Consider the following 17,500-nt stretch of genomic DNA (forward strand, 5'->3'; position numbering starts at 1 on the left):
TGAGTATAACAATACTTATTCTGCAAGCGAAAACCTGAGAAAATGTAACCCGGAAGTGATATATAAAAAAAAAACAATCTGTGTTCCCTGGCCCGTCTAACCTCCATTTACAAGGGTATCAACCAGATTCCTTTTCCAATGGCTTCCTCAGGCTGTGAACAGGCTTTAGACATAGTTTCAGGCTTTTATTTTGAAAATTGAGCGAGTTTAGTCAGGTGTCCTCTGAATATTTCCTGCGCACGAGAGAGGGGCACCCCATTTTCCTTTTGTCTCTTAATGAATAGGTTATGGTCCGGGTGAAATATTATCGATTATGTTTGTTAAAAACAACCTGAGGATTGATTATAAAAAACATTTGACATGTTTCTACGACCATTACGGATACTTTTTGGAATTTGTCGAACGGAACACGGCTTTGATTTTCTGAACATAATGTGCAACCCAAATGGCGTTTTTTTGTGATAAAAGTATTATTTATCGAACAAAAATAACATTTGTTGTGTAACTGGGAGTCTCGTGAGTGGAAACATCCGAAGATTGTCAAAGGTAAGCGATTAATTTCATTGCTTTTCTGACTTTCGTGACCAAGCTAACCAAGCTAATATAAGGCTAGCTGTTGTAGCATTGAAAGCTACACTCACAAAAGCTTGGATTTCTTTCGCTGTAAAGTATATTTTCTAAATCTGACATGATAGGTGGATTAACAACAAGCTAAGCTGTGTTTTGGTATATTTCACTTGTGATTGCATGATTATAAACATTTTTTGTAATATTCTTTAATCTGATACGTTTGGAAATTTTCATCTTCCTTTCAGGACCGGAACGAGGCTGTAGTTTTCTCAGCATAACGCACTCCCCAAATGGCGTTTTTTTTAAATAAAAGTAATATTTATCGAACAAAAATAACATTTATTGTGTAACTGGGAGTCTCGTGAGTGCAAACATCCAAAGATTATCTAAGGTAAGCGATTAATTTTATTGCTTTTCTGACTTTCGTGACCATGCTAATTTGGGGCTAGCTGTTGTAGCATTGAAAGCTACACTCACAAAAGCTTGGATTTCTTTCGCTGTAAAATATATTTTCAAAATATGACACGATAGGTGGATTAACAACAAGCTAAGCTGTGTTTTGGTATATTTCACTTGTGATTGCATGATTATAAATATTTGTAGTAATATTTTTGCATTTGGCGCCCTGCAATTCTAGCGGTTGTTTAGGAAAGGGATCCCATAAAAGGGATCCGTAGCGCAGAGAAGTTAATGATGCCTCGTTCGCTGTTTTTACGAAATGTTAGCCAGTAGACAAATCCATTACGTCCTTATCTCCTACAAGCTATATTAACGTTGTAAACCACCCGCATAAATTGCAGGTTAAAGCAGTGGAATTGTGCTTCAGGGTCAAACTTCTTGAAATGTCATTAATTTCCTTTTTGTGCCAAAGGTTCCCTGATGTCCATAACACTAGAGTGAGTCAGTGAGCTATGGCTGCACGTTTCTAATTGTTTGCCATCAGAGGTGTGTGTGAGTGTGCACACGTGTGTTAGTGCGTGAGTGTGTGTGTATGTGTGTGTATGTGTGTGTGTCTGTGTATGTGTGTGTGTGTGTGTGTGTTTGTGTAAATTTGATTAACAGTGCTCTGCAACATTCATATTGCTCCTGACCTCGGCCGCTGAATAAAAACAGATTCTTGGAGACAAATCAATAAAATTTAATGAGATCAGAAACAATCACTTTCAAAAGTATATCAATCACACACACCTACATCGCTATAGGAGGTGTGTGTGAGTTTTTCTTTTTTTTCTTTTCTTTTTTTTTTTTTTTTTTTTTTTTACCTTTATTTTACCGTACATTAAAAAAATTCAAGAAATGGTTTCATCTGGTTTGCTTAATATAAGGAATTTGAAATGATTCATACTTTTACTTTTCATACTTATGTATTGTTATATATATTTTTTGAATTTATCCTTTATTTTACTAGGCAAGTCAGTTAAGAACAAATTCTTATTTTCAATGACGGCCTAGGAACAGTGGGTTAACTGCCTTGTTCAGGGGCAGAACGACAGATTTGTACCTTGTCAGCTCGGGGATTCGATCTCGCAACCTTTCGGTTACTAGTCCAACGCTCTAACCACTAGGCTACGCCGCCCCAGGTTGTGTGTCATAACTCCCTAATGATTCTCCTTGATTTGTGCACAGGAGGCAGATGGGGTAATTAGCTCATGTGTTTGCTTAAACTCATCACACCAGGCAATTAACAGGGAAACAGATAACACACAGTCAACCATTCAATATTTCAATGTTTCTCTTTTAAGTTCCTTTATTATCCCCCCTCCCTCACTCACTCCCTCACTCCCTCACTCACTCACTCACTCACTCACTCACTCACTCACTCACTCAGCCTCTCTCACTCAGTCTCTTTCACTCACTCAGTCTCTCTCACTCACTCAGCCTCTCTCACTCACTCAGCCTCTCTCACTCACTCAGTCTCTCACTCAGTCACTCACTCACTCACTCACTCACTCACTCACTCACTCACTCACTCACTCACTCACTCACTCACTCACCTACTCACTCACTCACTCAGTCTCACTCACTTACTCACTCACTCACTCACTCACTCACTCACTCACTCACTCACTCACTCAGTCTCTCTCTCACTCACTCAGTCTCTTTCACTCACTCACTCAGTCACTCACTCACTAACTCGATCAGTCTCACTCACTCAGTCTCTCTCACTCACTCACTCACTCACTCACTCACTCACTCACTCACTCACTCACTCACTCACTCACTCACTCACTCACTCACTCACTCACTCACTCAATCAATCACTCACTAACTCAGTCTCCCTCACTCACTCACTCACTCACTCACTCACTCACTCACTCAATCAATCACTCACTAACTCAGTCTCCCTCACTCAGTCTCACTCACACAGTCACTCACACAGTCACTCACACAGTCACTCACACAGTCACTCACTCACTCACTCACTCACTCACTTACTCACTCACTTACTCACTCACTCACTCACTCACTCACTCACCCACTCACTCACTCACTCACTCACTTCTCCCTCATTCTCCCCTGTCTTTTTCTCTATTCTAATTACACCAGATGGTGTTGAAAAGGCTTGAATGGAGAGCATTATTTCACGAGAGGAACAAAGCAATTAGACATTCAATTAAGGGTGAAATGAATCCCCTATCAAAGGCTTCGTTAACAGGGTCTCATTAGAGAACATGTCTCTCTAAAAGAAAGATAATAAGCTCGTCAGGCCATCACAACTAAGAGTGGAATCAAACAGGGTTTAACAAAAGCCATTGTTGGATTATTAGAGATGAGAAGAGACTGTTAGCGATGCTTAGAGTAGTTTTGAGACGGGAAGACAAAAGAGAATGATTAAAGGGCTGAATCCTAATCAGAGAAACGTGCTAAAAATTCACAGATTTGTGCAAATGGCTTCAATGAATGACATATATCCACACTTTATGTTTGACCATGTTTGGATTTGGGTTGTAAAAGTGACGTTGGATATTTACAGTAGATGTTCTTTCTACAAGGTCGTTGACATATGGACACATTGATGTTCTTCTTCCCCTACTTTTCAGTTCTATTCAGTTCTGTAACAAGTTTTGAGTTTTTCCATCGTGGGACTGAACTCTCACTTGTAAAATATATAATTCTTAATCTTTACGGGTTCACCTGTGCAAATAAAGAACAGAGGACAGGAATAGCCTGAATGAAATGAAAACATGTCAGATGTGAGCTATCCCATAAGTTAGTTACAGCCTGTATCTCTCTAACACACACACACCACTGGCTGTATAAAACACTGTTTATGGTGCTGTAGGAGTGCTTATGGTGCATTCATACTTCTAAAGCTCAGTTCTGGTTAGGACTGATCAATCATGGTTTGATTGGTTTACTTAGATTCCCCCTTAACTTTTGCCGAAGCAGCAGCTATTCATCACGGGGTCCAAATAAAACACAAAACATGACAAGTAATACAACACTGATAGACAAGGACAGTCACACACATTTAAAATAAATCGATAAACAAGCAATACAATACAGAATAATGTGTGGTAGAGTGTGTTAGAGTGTGCTATAGTGTGATTGTCACGCCTGCTCCCGCTCTTCCCCCATGATGCTCGAGGGCGCCAGGCTAACCTGCATTACGCACTCCTGCCACCATCATTACGCACACCTGCTTCCCTCATCACGCGCATCAGTGATTTATTGGACTCACCTGGACTCAATCACCTCATTATTACCTCCCTTGTATTTGTCAGTTCCCCAAGCTCTGTTCCCCGCTGATGCATCAATTGTCTTACGTCTGTGTATTACCCGGTTCTGACGCTGTTCCTGTCCTATTTCATGTCTGTTCCAATTAAATGTTGACTGCTTCTCTACTCCAGCGACCGGCCTTACAGTGATATAGTGTGATAGAGTGTGATACAGTGCGATAGAATGTGATGGAGTGTGTTAGAATGTGTTACAGTGTGATAGAGTTTTTTCAGAGTTTGATAGAGTTTGATAGAGTGTGATAGAATGTGATGGAGTGTGTTAGAATGTGTTACAGTGTGATAGAGTTTAATAGAGTGTGATAGAGTGTGATATATTATACATTTTTTAATTTTTAATTTCACCTTTATTTAACCACGTAAGCTAGTTGAGAACAAGATCTCATTTTTCAACTGCGACCTGGCCAAGATAAAGCGAAGCTGTAACCGTCCTGTGTGATGCTGGTGTAGAGAGTCAGGCGCAGGACAGCAGATATGAGTAATCAACGTACTTTACTCAAAAATACAATAATACACAGCAACATAGCGAGCACACAAAAAACGGACCGATGTACAATGAACAATCACTCACAAACAAAACATGGGGAACAGAGGGTTAAATAATAAACAAGTAATTGGTTGAGTGAAGCCAGGTGTGAAAGACAAAGACAGAACAAATGGAAAATAAAACGTGGATTGGCGGTGGCTAGAAGGCCGGTGACGTCGACCGCCGAACGCTGCCCGAAAAAGGAGAGGGACCGACTTCGGCGGAAGTCGTGGCAAAAGCAGTGCGACAGAAACAACAACACAGAGTTACATGGAGTAAACAAGCGTACAGTCAATAACACAATAGAAAAATAAATAAATAGTGTGTTAGAGTGTGTTAGAGTGTGATAGAGTGTGATAGAGTATGTTAGAGTGTGATAGAGTGTGTTAGAGTGTGATAGAGTGTGTTAGAATGTGATAGAGTGTGTTAGAGTGTGATAGAGTGTGATAGAGTGTGATAGAGTATGTTAGAGTGTGATAGAGTGTGTTAGAGTGTGATAGAGTGTGTTAGAGTGTGATAGAGTGTGTTAGAGTGTGATAGAGTGTGATAGAGTGTGATAGAGTGTGTTAGAGTGTGATAGAGTGTGATAGAGTGTGATAGAGTGTGTTAGAGTGTGATAGAGTATGTTAGAGTGTGATAGAGTGTGATAGAGTGTGATAGAGTATGTTAGAGTATGATAGAGTGTGATAGAGTGTGATAGAGTGTGTTAGAGTATGATAGAGTGTGTTAGAGTGTGATAGAGTGTGATAGAGTGTGATAGAGTGTGATAGAGTGTGTTAGAGTGTGATAGAGTGTGTTAGAGTGTGATAGAGTGTGATAGAGTGTGATAGAGTGTGTTAGAGTGTGATAGAGTGTGATAGATTGTTTCTATGTGTGATAGAGAGTGTTAGAGTGTGATAGAATGTGATCGAGTGTGATAGAGTGTTATAGAGTGTCTGTATGTGTGATAGAGTGTGGTAGAGTGTGATAGAGTGTGGTAGAGTGTGATAGAGTGTGTGTATGTGTGATAGAGTGTGATAGAGTGTGATAGAGTGTGTTAGAGTGTGATAGAGTGTGTTAGAGTGTGATATAGTATGATAGAGTGTGATATAGTGTGATAGAGTGTGATATAGTGTGTTAGAGTGTGATATAGTATGATAGAGTGTGATATAGTGTGTCAGAGTTTGATAGTGTTTGTATGTGTGTCATTTCACAGTTCCTATTGTGCTCTGATATGTTGTTTGGTCCATTTGTTTAAAGGTCATTTTGCTGTTTTCAAAAAATAATCTGAGATGGAAAGGAGATCCATGCCATCATGGCTCTGTATAATACATGCGTTGCCCGGGAATTTGTTTAGGGGACTGTGAAGAAAACCTAGACAAAAAGAGTTCATAGCTGCTGGGATAGAGGAGGATCGTCTGGACAAACTATTGAGGAAGTAGACTAAACCATTCCATCGTTTCTGAAACTACCTCCCCCTTACAAGCAATGTTTTAAAAATGTTCTACCATCTTGTGGCTTAAAACTTCTCTAGGATAGGGAGCAGCATTTTCACGTTTGGATGAAAAGCATGCCCAAATTCAACTGCCAGCTACTCATCCCCAGAAGATAAGATATGCATATTATTAGTGGATTTGGATAGACAACACTCTGAAGTTTCTAAAACATGTCTATGAGTATAACATAACTTATTTAGCAGGCGAAACCCCGAGGACAAACCCTTCAGATTTTTTTGTTGTTGAGGTCACTCTCTTTTCAATGAGGTTTCATTGGGAATCCAGATTTCTAAGGGACCTTCTTGCAGTTCCTACCGCTTCCACTGGATGTCAACAGTCTTTAGAAATTGGTTGAGGTTTTCCTTTGAGAAAATTAAGAAGTAGCACTGTTCAGAATGAGGCTCCAGTGAAGTGTACTGTTTGTTAGAGGCGCATGACCTGAAAGCTACCTACAGTTTGTTTTCCTCCTGTATTGAACACAGATCATCCCGTCTTCAATTTTATCGATTATTTACGTTAGAAAATACCTAAAGTTGTATTACAAAAGTAGTTTGAAATGTTTTGGCAAAGTTTACAGGTACCTTTTGAGATATTTTGTAGTCACGTTGCGCAAGTTGGAACCAGTGTTTTTCTGGATCAAACGCGCCAAATAAATGGACATTTTGGATATATATCGACGGAATTAATCGAACAAAAGGACCATTTTTGATGTTTATGGGACTTATTGGAGTGCCAACAAAAGAAGCTCGTCAAAGGTAAGGCATGAATTATATTTTTATTTCTACGTTTTGTGTCGTGCCTGCAGGGTTGAAATATGCTTTTCTCTCTTTGTTTAATGAGGTGCTATCCTCAGATAATAGCATCGTTTGCTTTCGCCGAAAAGCCTTTTTGAAATATGACATGTTGGCTGGATTCACAACAAGTGTAGCTTTAATTTGATATCTTGCATGTGTGATTTCATGAAAGTTAGATTTTTATAGTAATTTATTTGAATTTGGCACTCTGCATTTTCACTGGCTTTTGGCCAGGTGGGACGCTACCGTCCCACCTATCCCAGAGAGGTTAAATCAGTGACTCTTAAACAGAGGATTTGAGTCAGTAACTCTTACCACAGAGGCTTTGAGTCAGTGACTCTTATCACAGAGGATTTGAGTCAGTGGCTCTTATCATGGAGGTTTTGAGTCAGTGACTCTTATGACAGAGGTTTTGAGTCAGTGACTCTTATCACGGAGGATTTGAGTCAGTGGCTCTTATCATGGAGGTTTTGAGTCAGTGACTCTTACCACGGATGTTTTGAGTCAGTGACTCTTACACAGAAGGATTTGAGTCTTTGACTCTTAACACAGAGGCTTTGAGTCAGTGACTCTTATCACGGAGGATTTGAGTCTTTGACTCTTACCACAGAGGCTTTGAGTCAGTGGCTCTTATCATGGAGGCTTTGAGTCAGTGACTTTTACCACAGAGGCTTTGAGTCAGTAACTCTTACCACAGAGGCTTTGAGTCAGTAACTCTTACCATGGAAGCTTTGAGTCAGTAACTCTTACCATGGAGGCTTTGAGTCAGTAACTCTTACCACAGAGGTTTTGAGTCAGTAACTTTTACCATGGAGGCGTTGAGTCAGTAACTCTTACCACGGAGGCTTTGAGTCAGTAACTCTTACCATGGAGGCTTTGAGTCAGTAACTCTTACCACAGAGACTTTGAGTCAGTAACTCTTACCATGGAGGCTTTGAGTCAGTAACTCTTACCATGGAGGCTTTGAGTCAGTAACTCTTACCATGGAGGCTTTGCGTCAATAACTCTTACCACGGAGACTTTCAGTCAGTAACTCTTACCATGGAGGCTTTGAGTCAGTAACTCTTACCATGGAGGCTTTGAGTCAGTAACTCTTACCATGGAGGCTTTGGGTCAGTAACTCTTACCACAGAGACTTTGAGTCAGGAACTCTTACCATGGAGGCTTTGAGTCAGTGACTCTTACCATGGAGGCTTTGAGTCAGTAACTCTTACCATGGAGGCTTTGAGTCAGTGACTCTTACCATGGAGGCTTTGAGTCAGTGACTCTTGCCATGGAGGCTTTGAGTCAGTAACTCTTACCATGGAGGCTTTGAGTCAGTAACTCTTACCATGGAGGCTTTGAGTCATTAACGCTTACCATGGAGGCTTTGAGTCATTAACACTTACCATGGAGGCTTTGAGTCAGTAACTCTTACCATGGAGGCTTTGAGTCAGTGACTCTTACCATGGAAGCTTTGAGTCAGTAACTCTTACCATGGAGGCTTTGCGTCAGTAACTCTTACCACGGAGACTTTGTGTCATTAACTCTTACCATGGAGGCTTTGAGTCAGTAACTCTTACCATGGAGGCTTTGAGTCAGTAACGCTTACCATGGAGGCTTTGAGTCAGTAACGCTTACCATGGAGGCTTTGAGTCAGTAACGCTTACCATGGAGGCTTTGAGTCAGTAACGCTTACCATAGAGGCTTTGAGTCAGTAACGCTTACCATGGAAGCTTTGAGTCAGTAACTCTTACCATGGAAGCTTTGAGTCAGAAACTCTTACCATGGAAGCTTTGAGTCAGTAACTCTTACCATGGAGGCTTTGAGTCAGTAACTCTTACCATGGAGGCTTTGAGTCAGTAACTCTTACCATGGAGGCTTTGAGTCAGTAACTCTTACCATGGAGGCTTTGAGTCAGTGACTCTTACCATGGAGGCTTTGAGTCATTAACGCTTACCATGGAGGCTTTGAGTCAGTAACTCTTACCATGGAGGCTTTGAGTCAGTGACTCTTACCATGGAAGCTTTGAGTCAGTAACTCTTACCATGGAGGCTTTGAGTCAGTAACTCTTACCATGGAAGCTTTGAGTCAGAAACTCTTATCATGGAGGCTTTGAGTCAGAAACTCTTATCATGGAGGCTTTGAGTCAGTAACTCTTGTCACAGAGGAGAATGCGAAAGGGTGTGTCTGTCTGTGTGTCCGCATGTGCGTAAGTGTTTAGATCGGACAAAGGAGACCCGGCATTCAACATTGACGTGTATAGGTGGGGGGGAGGAGGAGGGAAATGAGGGATGGACAATGATGAAAGGATGAAAGGAAGAATATAGTTTGAATAAAACAAATGAGTGCGTCTGACTGTGACCACAGCGGTTTTAAAGATTTCTATGTAGCTATTGGTTTACTCTGGAGAATAATGTGGCTGAGCGTGCACAGTGCAGGCGAGCCACGAAGCCACTATGATAAACAAATGACAGAAATAGAAAGAAGGAAAAGACAGGGGGAATAATACAAGGGCTTGGTCTCATTGGGGTGATGGAGTGTGTGTGTGTGTGAGTGTGAGTGTGTGTGTGTGTGTATGAGTTTCTTTATAAGCTTGTTTTAAGTTTAGTCTATAGTCCAAGTTTGTATGTGTATGCCATCTGGAAAACGTATATGTCGAGATGAAAGACATCCGCAAATATCTTTGAAATACATGTATGAATAGCATCAATCTATCTTAACACATAACTCACAGGCTATGTGTATTTACACAGACATGGACCCACCACAGAGACTAAAGACCAGAACTAGAGCGTCAGTGTGGATTAACAGCTAGCATTTTGGGATGTGAACCATGTTTCTTTGGAGGACCACACTAGGCTTTGTTCTCATGTGAGAACACTCTTAACCACTAGGCTACCTGTCACCCTATCTAGGTGGATGAGGTGAACTGAGACACTTCCATTGCAGATATCTCTAGCGTAAACTGACCGTTTTAATGGGGATGTTTTTATTACGCTAATTAGATTTCCAGAGGGGCGTGAAAACAAAAACCTTAGTTAAGTAACCGTCTGTCTTATGTAACCATTAGAAATGTAACATAGCACACTAAATGGAGTGTTTCGGGGTTTAAGTGCATAACAATACAAAATGCTCTGAGACCGGAATGGTAGTACTGGTGAAAACACACCTGTCAATTACTATCTGGATCAATAGTTCTTTTTTGTTGGTCTCACAGCAAAATATTTAAGATCAATTTAAAGCAGACCCGAAATGGCTTATGTCAACGTGAGAAATAAAGCTAACTAGCTAGCCAATAAAACATGCAGTAATTCAACCTTCGCCAGCAATAAATATACTTAGAAACAAGTCAAAGTCTCTCTCTCTCTCTCTCTCTCTCTCTCTCTCTCTCTCTCTCTCTCTCTCTCTCTCTCTCTCTCTCTCTCTCTCTCTCTCTCTCTCTCTCTCTCTCTCTCTCTCTCTCTCTCTCTCTCGGGTAAGGTAGGATGCCTCAGTATGTGAGCTAGCAGCTACCTGAGATGGGGAGGTGACTTATTTGACCTAATGGTCTAGAAAATTGTGGGTGCTCCACACCGAGAGACAATTTCTATGGAGCAGTGGGCCGCTGCACACACACACACACACACACACACACACACACACACACACACACACACACACACACACACACACACACACACACACACACACACACACACACACACACACACACACACACACACACACACACACACACACACACACACGTCTGTCCGAGGGTCCTTACTGTGATGAGCTCCTGCCTCAAGTGGTCTAGCTGGGCTCACCTTCACTCCCCCAGTCAGACAGACTTTATTATCACCATGGCAACACACGCAGACATCCAGGAAACTATCACTCTCTAACTGTCCATCTCTCTCTCTCTGCCCCTCTCTGGTGATATATTTATCTCTCTCCATTATAAAATGAAATATCAGAATTTTTCTGTGAATTTAGTGAAGGGGAAATCATGTGAGAATTTTTCTTAATTTGAAGCGCCATATCTAGATGTTGCCACTGTTATGTTCGATGAGAGTTCTGGTGCCATGGCTTTGGAAGACCGGGGGCGACACTACCCTACTTCACTATCTTCAGTTAGCTGTTTAACTCACATCTGATCCATTAGTATTATAGATTTAGTACTATTAGGACTTTTCCCACTGTACGCAGGTAACCCTATGATTCAGCTGTGTGCCAGTGGGAAACCAGGCAAATTACCACTGCTTGGCTAAATACTGAGTCCTTGTGCCCAAGTACGCCAAGGTAACCTGTCGAAATGATTATTGCCCCGGAGCATTCACATATGTACAGTGGGGAGAACAAGTATTTGATACACTGACGATTTTGCAGGTTTTCCTACTTACAAAGCATGTAGAGGTCTGTAATTTTTATCATAGGTACACTTCAACTGTGAGAGAAGGAATCTAAAACAAAAATCCAGAAAATCACATTGTATGATTTTTAAGTAATTAATTTGCATTTTATTGCATGACATAAGTATTTGATACATCAGAAAAGCAGAACATAATATTTGGTACAGAAACCTTAGTTTGTAATTACAGAGATCATACGTTTCCTGTAGTTCTTGACCAGGTTTGCACACACTGCAGCAGGGATTTTGGCCCACTCCTCCATACAGACCTTCTCCAGATCCTTCAGGTTTCGGGGCTGTCGCTGGGCAAATGGACTTTCGGCTCCCTCCAAAGATTTTCTATTGGGTTCAGGTCTGGAGACTGGCTAGGCCACTCCAGGACCTTGAGATGCTTCTTACGGAGCCACTCCTTAGTTGCCCTGGCTGTGTGTTTCGGGTCGTTGTCATGCTGGAAGACCCAGCCACGACCCATCTTCAATGCTCTTACTGAGGGAAGGAGGTTGTTGGTCAAGATCTCGCGATACATGGCCCCGTCCATCCTCCCCTCAATACGGTGCAGTCGTCCTGTCCCCTTTGCAGAAAAGCATCCCCAAAGAATGATGTTTCCACCTCCATGCTTCACGGTTGGGATGGTGTTCTTGGGGTTGTACTCATCCTTCTATTCCTCCAAACACGGCGAGTGGAGTTTAGAGCAAAAAGCTCTATTTTTGTCTCATCAGACCACATGACCTTCTCCCATTCCTCCTCTGGATCATCCAGATGGTCATTGGCAAACTTCAGACGGGCCTGGACATGCGCTGGCTTGAGCAGGGGGACCTTGCGTGCGCTGCAGGATTTTAATCCATGACGGCGTAGTGTGTTACTAATGGTTTTCTTTGAGACTGTGGTCCCAGCTCTCTTCAGGTCATTGACCAGGTCCTGCCGTGTAGTTCTGGGCTGATCCCTCACATTCCTCATGATCATTGATGCCCCACGAGGTGAGATCTTGCATGGAGCCCCAGACCGAGGGTGATTGACCGTCATCTTGAACTTCTTCCATTTTCTAATAATTGTGCCAACAGTTGTTGCCTTCTCACCAAGCTGCTTGCCTATTGTCCTGTAGCCCATCCCAGCCTTGTACAGGTCTACAATTTATCCCTGATGTCCTTACACAGCTCTCTGGTCTTGGCCATTGTGGAGAGGTTGGAGTCTGTTTGATTGAGTGTGTGGACAGGTGTCTTTTATACAGGTAACGAGTTCAAACAGGTGCAGTTAATACAGGTAATGAGTGGAGAACAGGAGGGCTTCTTAAAGAAAAACTAACAGGTCTGTGAGAGCCGGAATTCTTACTGGTTGGTAGGTGATCAAATACTTATGTCATGCAATAAAATGCAAATTAATTACTTAAAAATCATACAATGTGATTTTCTGGATTTTTGTTTTAGATTCCGTCTCTCACAGTTGAAGTGTACCTATGATAAAAATGACAGACCTCTACATGCTTTGTAAGTAGGAAAACCTGCAAAATTGGCAGTGTATCAAATACTTGTTCTCCCCACTGTAGCCATGAAATGCTTTGAAAGGTAGCTCATGACCAATGTTTTTCAAATTTTATGGGGCACTGAACAAGATTTAGGTCTTGTGAGCAGAAAGTTGAACATTGTGAGAATTGTGTGCAACTTCCGACACGCGTTTACAGTGAACACTGAGGCTGTATCCTTACAGTTTTAGACAGTAGGCCTACCTAACAAAACCATGTAGGTCTACCAAACAAAACCAATGGAGCAAATCAAATAACAATTTCCTTTTCGAAATAGCTTTGAATTCTATGATATAGCCCACAGTAACCAATATGTGGTGTTTATTGCCGGACCTACAGTAGCCAATATGTGGTGTTTATTGCAGGACTACATTGCATGACACTTTGTAAAAACCTTTTAACATTATGAAGGGCTTGATATTAATGAATGATTTTTTACTAGGTTTGTAACACCATGGGTTAAATAGGTGCTTGTAAATTGCATTGTATTGTGTTTTATGATGCACGAAATCTCTTTACAAAATATAATTCATTATTTCTACCATACAGAGATTTAGACAATGTCGGCAAACCATCTGCCTATTGGCTTATTTGCATATTCAAACCTGTCTCAAAATAAAAGGGAAAGGGGGATACCTAGTCAGTTGTCCAACTGAATGTATTCAAATGAAATGTGTCTTAACCCAACCCCTCTGAATCAGAGGTGCCTTAATCGACATCCATGTCTTTGCTCAGAGGGCAGAACGACAGATTTTTACAGTGTCAGCTTGGGGATTCAATCCAGCAACATTATGGTTACTGGCCCAATGCTCTAACCACTAGGCTACATGCCGTCACTCAACACTGGCCCTTAAATAAAGACATGAGCTTTTTACCTGAAACAGGTGTTTCAAAGACTGCTTGAAATGTAGCCCACAAGTTTTGTGCTCTTGTAGGAAGCACAAACTCCCCAGTGCAGACCTAAACGTATCTATAACTGGGCTAATGACTCAATAGCTAGGAAAACATATGAACAGATGCTCAGCACACTGATCTGAACTGATCTGAAAAGCCATTCTCTTGCATGTGATTGAAAGACCTCGTATGGGCGACCCCACTGTTGTGTTCTGGCTCTGCCTTCAACAAAATCACAGACTCAAACTTGCAAAGTTAGATTAGTTTTGGTTTGTCGCATTGAAAAGGGGCTGATATAATGTTGATTCGATCACAGAAAAAACGTTGATCTATATAGTTCAAACTAATGGGGCGAAGTCAGTGAAGTTCAACGGCATTTCTTCTGCCAGGCAGTCCTGGAGGAAGTGCACAAACATGCAGTTTAGATTGACCATTGGTCACGACCCACATCAACACCATCATCCCATACACCCTGGACATACTCCAATTTGCATACCAACCCAAAAGATCCACAGATGATGTAATCACTGCCTTTTCCGAACTGGACAAGAGGAACAACTATGTGGGAATGCTGCTCATTGACTACAGCTCAGCATTCAACACCATAGTGCCTTCCAAGCTCATCACTATGCTAAGGACCCTGGGACGTAACACCTCCCTCTGCAACTGGATCCTGGACTTCCTGATGGGCCGCCCCCAGGTGGTAAGGGTAGGCAACAACACATCTGCCACGCTGATCGTCAACACGGGGGCCCCTCAGGGTTGCGTGCTCAGTCCCCTCCTGTACTCCCTGTTGACCCACGACTGTGTGGTCGTACTCAACCCCACACCATCATTTGCAGACAACACGACAACAACCTCTCCCTCAACGTCAGCAAGACAAAGGAGTTGATTGTGGACTACAGGAAACGTAGGTCAGAGCACGCCCCCATTCTCATTGACAAGGCTGTAGTGGGTCAGGTCAAGAGTCACTAAGGATCTATCATGGTCCACACACACCAACACAGTCGTGAAGATGGCACGATAACGCCTCTTCTCCCTCAGGAGGCTCAAAAAGTCTTACAGCTGCACCATTGGGAGCATCTTGACTGGTTACATCACCGCTTGGTATGGCAAGTGCTTAGCATCCGATCGCAAGGCGCGACAGAGGGTGGTGCGTACAGCCCAGTACATCACTGGGGCTGAGCTCCCTGCTATCCCGGACCTCTATAACAGACGGTGGCAGAGGAAGGCCCTAAAAATTGTCAAAGACTCCAGCCACCCAAATCATACACTGTTTTCTTTGCTACCACACGGCAAGCGATACTGATGCACCAAGTCTGGAACCAACAGTACCCTGAACAGCTTCTACCCCTAAGCCACAAGACTGCTAAATAGTTAGTTAAATAGTTAATCAAATAGCTACCCGGACTATCTACATTGACCTTTTTTGCAAGAACCTATTTGTCTCATCATATACGCTTCTGCTGCTGTTTATTATCTATCACTTTATTCCTAGTTATATGTACATATCTACCTTAATTTCCTCGTAACCCTGCACGTCGACTCGGTACAGGTACGCCGTGTATACAGTGCCTTTGGAAAATTTTCAGACCCTTTGACTTTCTCCACATTTTGTTACGTTACTGCCTTACTCCAAGATGGATTAAACAAACAAAAAAACTCAACAATCTACACACAATACCCCATAATGACAAAGCGAAAACAGGTTTATATAACTTTTTGCAAATGTATAAAAAATAAACACAGGAATACCTTTTTACCATAAGTATTCAGACCTTTTGCTATGAGACTTGAAATTGAGCTCAGAATTGTCCGCAGATCTCCGAGACAGGATAATGTCGAGGCCAGATCTGGGGAAGGGTACCAAAAAATGTCTGCACCATTGAAGGTCCCAAAGAACACAGTGGCCTCCATCATTCTTAAATGGAAAAAGTTTTGAACCACCTAGACTCTTCCTAGAGCTGACCGCCTGGCCAAACTGAGCAATCGGAGGAGAAAGACCTTGATCAGGTAGGTGACCAAGAACCCGATGGTCACTCTGACAGAGCTCCAGAGTTCCTCTGTGGAGATGGGAGAACCTTCCAGACGGACAACCATCTCTGCAGCACTCCACCAATCAGGCCTTTATGGTAGAGTGGCTAGATGGAAGCCACTCCTCAGTAAAAGGCAAATGACAGCCCACTTGGAGTTTGCCAAAAGGCACCTAAAGACTCTCAGACCATGAGAAACAAGATTCTCTGGTCTGATGAAACCAAGATTGCTTGACCCCAGGAACCCAAGATTGCTGGACACAGGAAGAGTAGCTGCTGCCAAGACTGAACTCTTTGTACTGAATGCCAAGTATCATGTCTGGAAGTAACCTGGCACCATCCCTACGGTGATGGATGGTGGGGGCAGCATCATGCTGTGGGGATGTTTTTCAGAATCAGGGACAGGGACACTAGTCAAGATCGAGGCAAAGATGAACAGAGTAAAGTACAGCGAGATCATTGATGAAAACCTGCTCCAGAGCGCTCAGGACCTCAGACATGGGCAAAGGTTCACCTTCTGCAAGGACAATGACCCTAAGAACACAGCCAAGACACCGCAGGAGTGGCTTTGTGACAAGTCTCTGAATATCCTTGAGTGTTCCAGCTAGATCTTGGACTTGAACCAGATCTAACATCTCTGGAGAGACATGAAAATAGCAACTCTCCCCATCCAACCTGGCTCAGCTTGAGAGGATCTGCAGAGAAGAATGGGAGAAACTCCACAAATTCAGGTCTTCCAAGCTTGTAGCGTCATAACCAAGAAGACTCAATGCTGTAATCGCTGCCAAAGGTGCTTCAACAAAGTACGGAGTAAAGGATCTGAATACCTTTGCAAATGTGATATTCCATTTTTCTAATTTTAAAACATTTGCAAAAATGACAAAAAACATGTTTTGCTTTAACATTATGGGTTAATGTGTGTAGATTGATGAGGAAAACAACCGATTTAATTAATTTTAGAAAAAGGGTATAACGTAACAAAATGTGGAAAAGGTCAAGGGGTCTGAATACTTTCTGAAGAAACTGTGTAGTCAAGTTATCGTTACTCATTGTGTGTTTATTATTACTTTCATTATTACGTGTTTTACTTTTCTATTATTTCTCTATTTTCTTTCTCTCTGCATTGTTGGGAAGGACCCATAAGTAAACATTTCACTGTTAGTCTACCCCTGTTGTTTACAGAGAATGTGACAAATAAAATTGGATTTGATTTACTATATTCTGATTGGCTGAAGGTAAATTCCCCCCATCGTAACTTCTAATGCAGCTAGCTACACAATAGAAGCAATCAGGAATAAAAGCCATAAGTAACTGTTCACCAAAAGCAGGTTATTAATGTGGTGTCTCTAATATATTTGATCTGAAAGGTACTATACTATAATTTCAAAACCATTATGGTGTATTTCAATCTACAAAGTCATAGAAATCATCAGGACGTGACAGAAAGTGGAATTATTTCTGAGAATCATTTTACCTCCAGATATACTATCATCTTTCTGATTGTTAATCCTAACCTTTAATTTGGGAACAAAGCTACTAAATGTATCATTATATGAAGTGTGTGTGTTGTGTCTGCTGTG

This window comes from Salvelinus alpinus, chromosome 10, assembly GCF_045679555.1.
Source record: "Salvelinus alpinus chromosome 10, SLU_Salpinus.1, whole genome shotgun sequence".
NCBI lineage: Eukaryota > Metazoa > Chordata > Actinopteri > Salmoniformes > Salmonidae > Salvelinus > Salvelinus alpinus.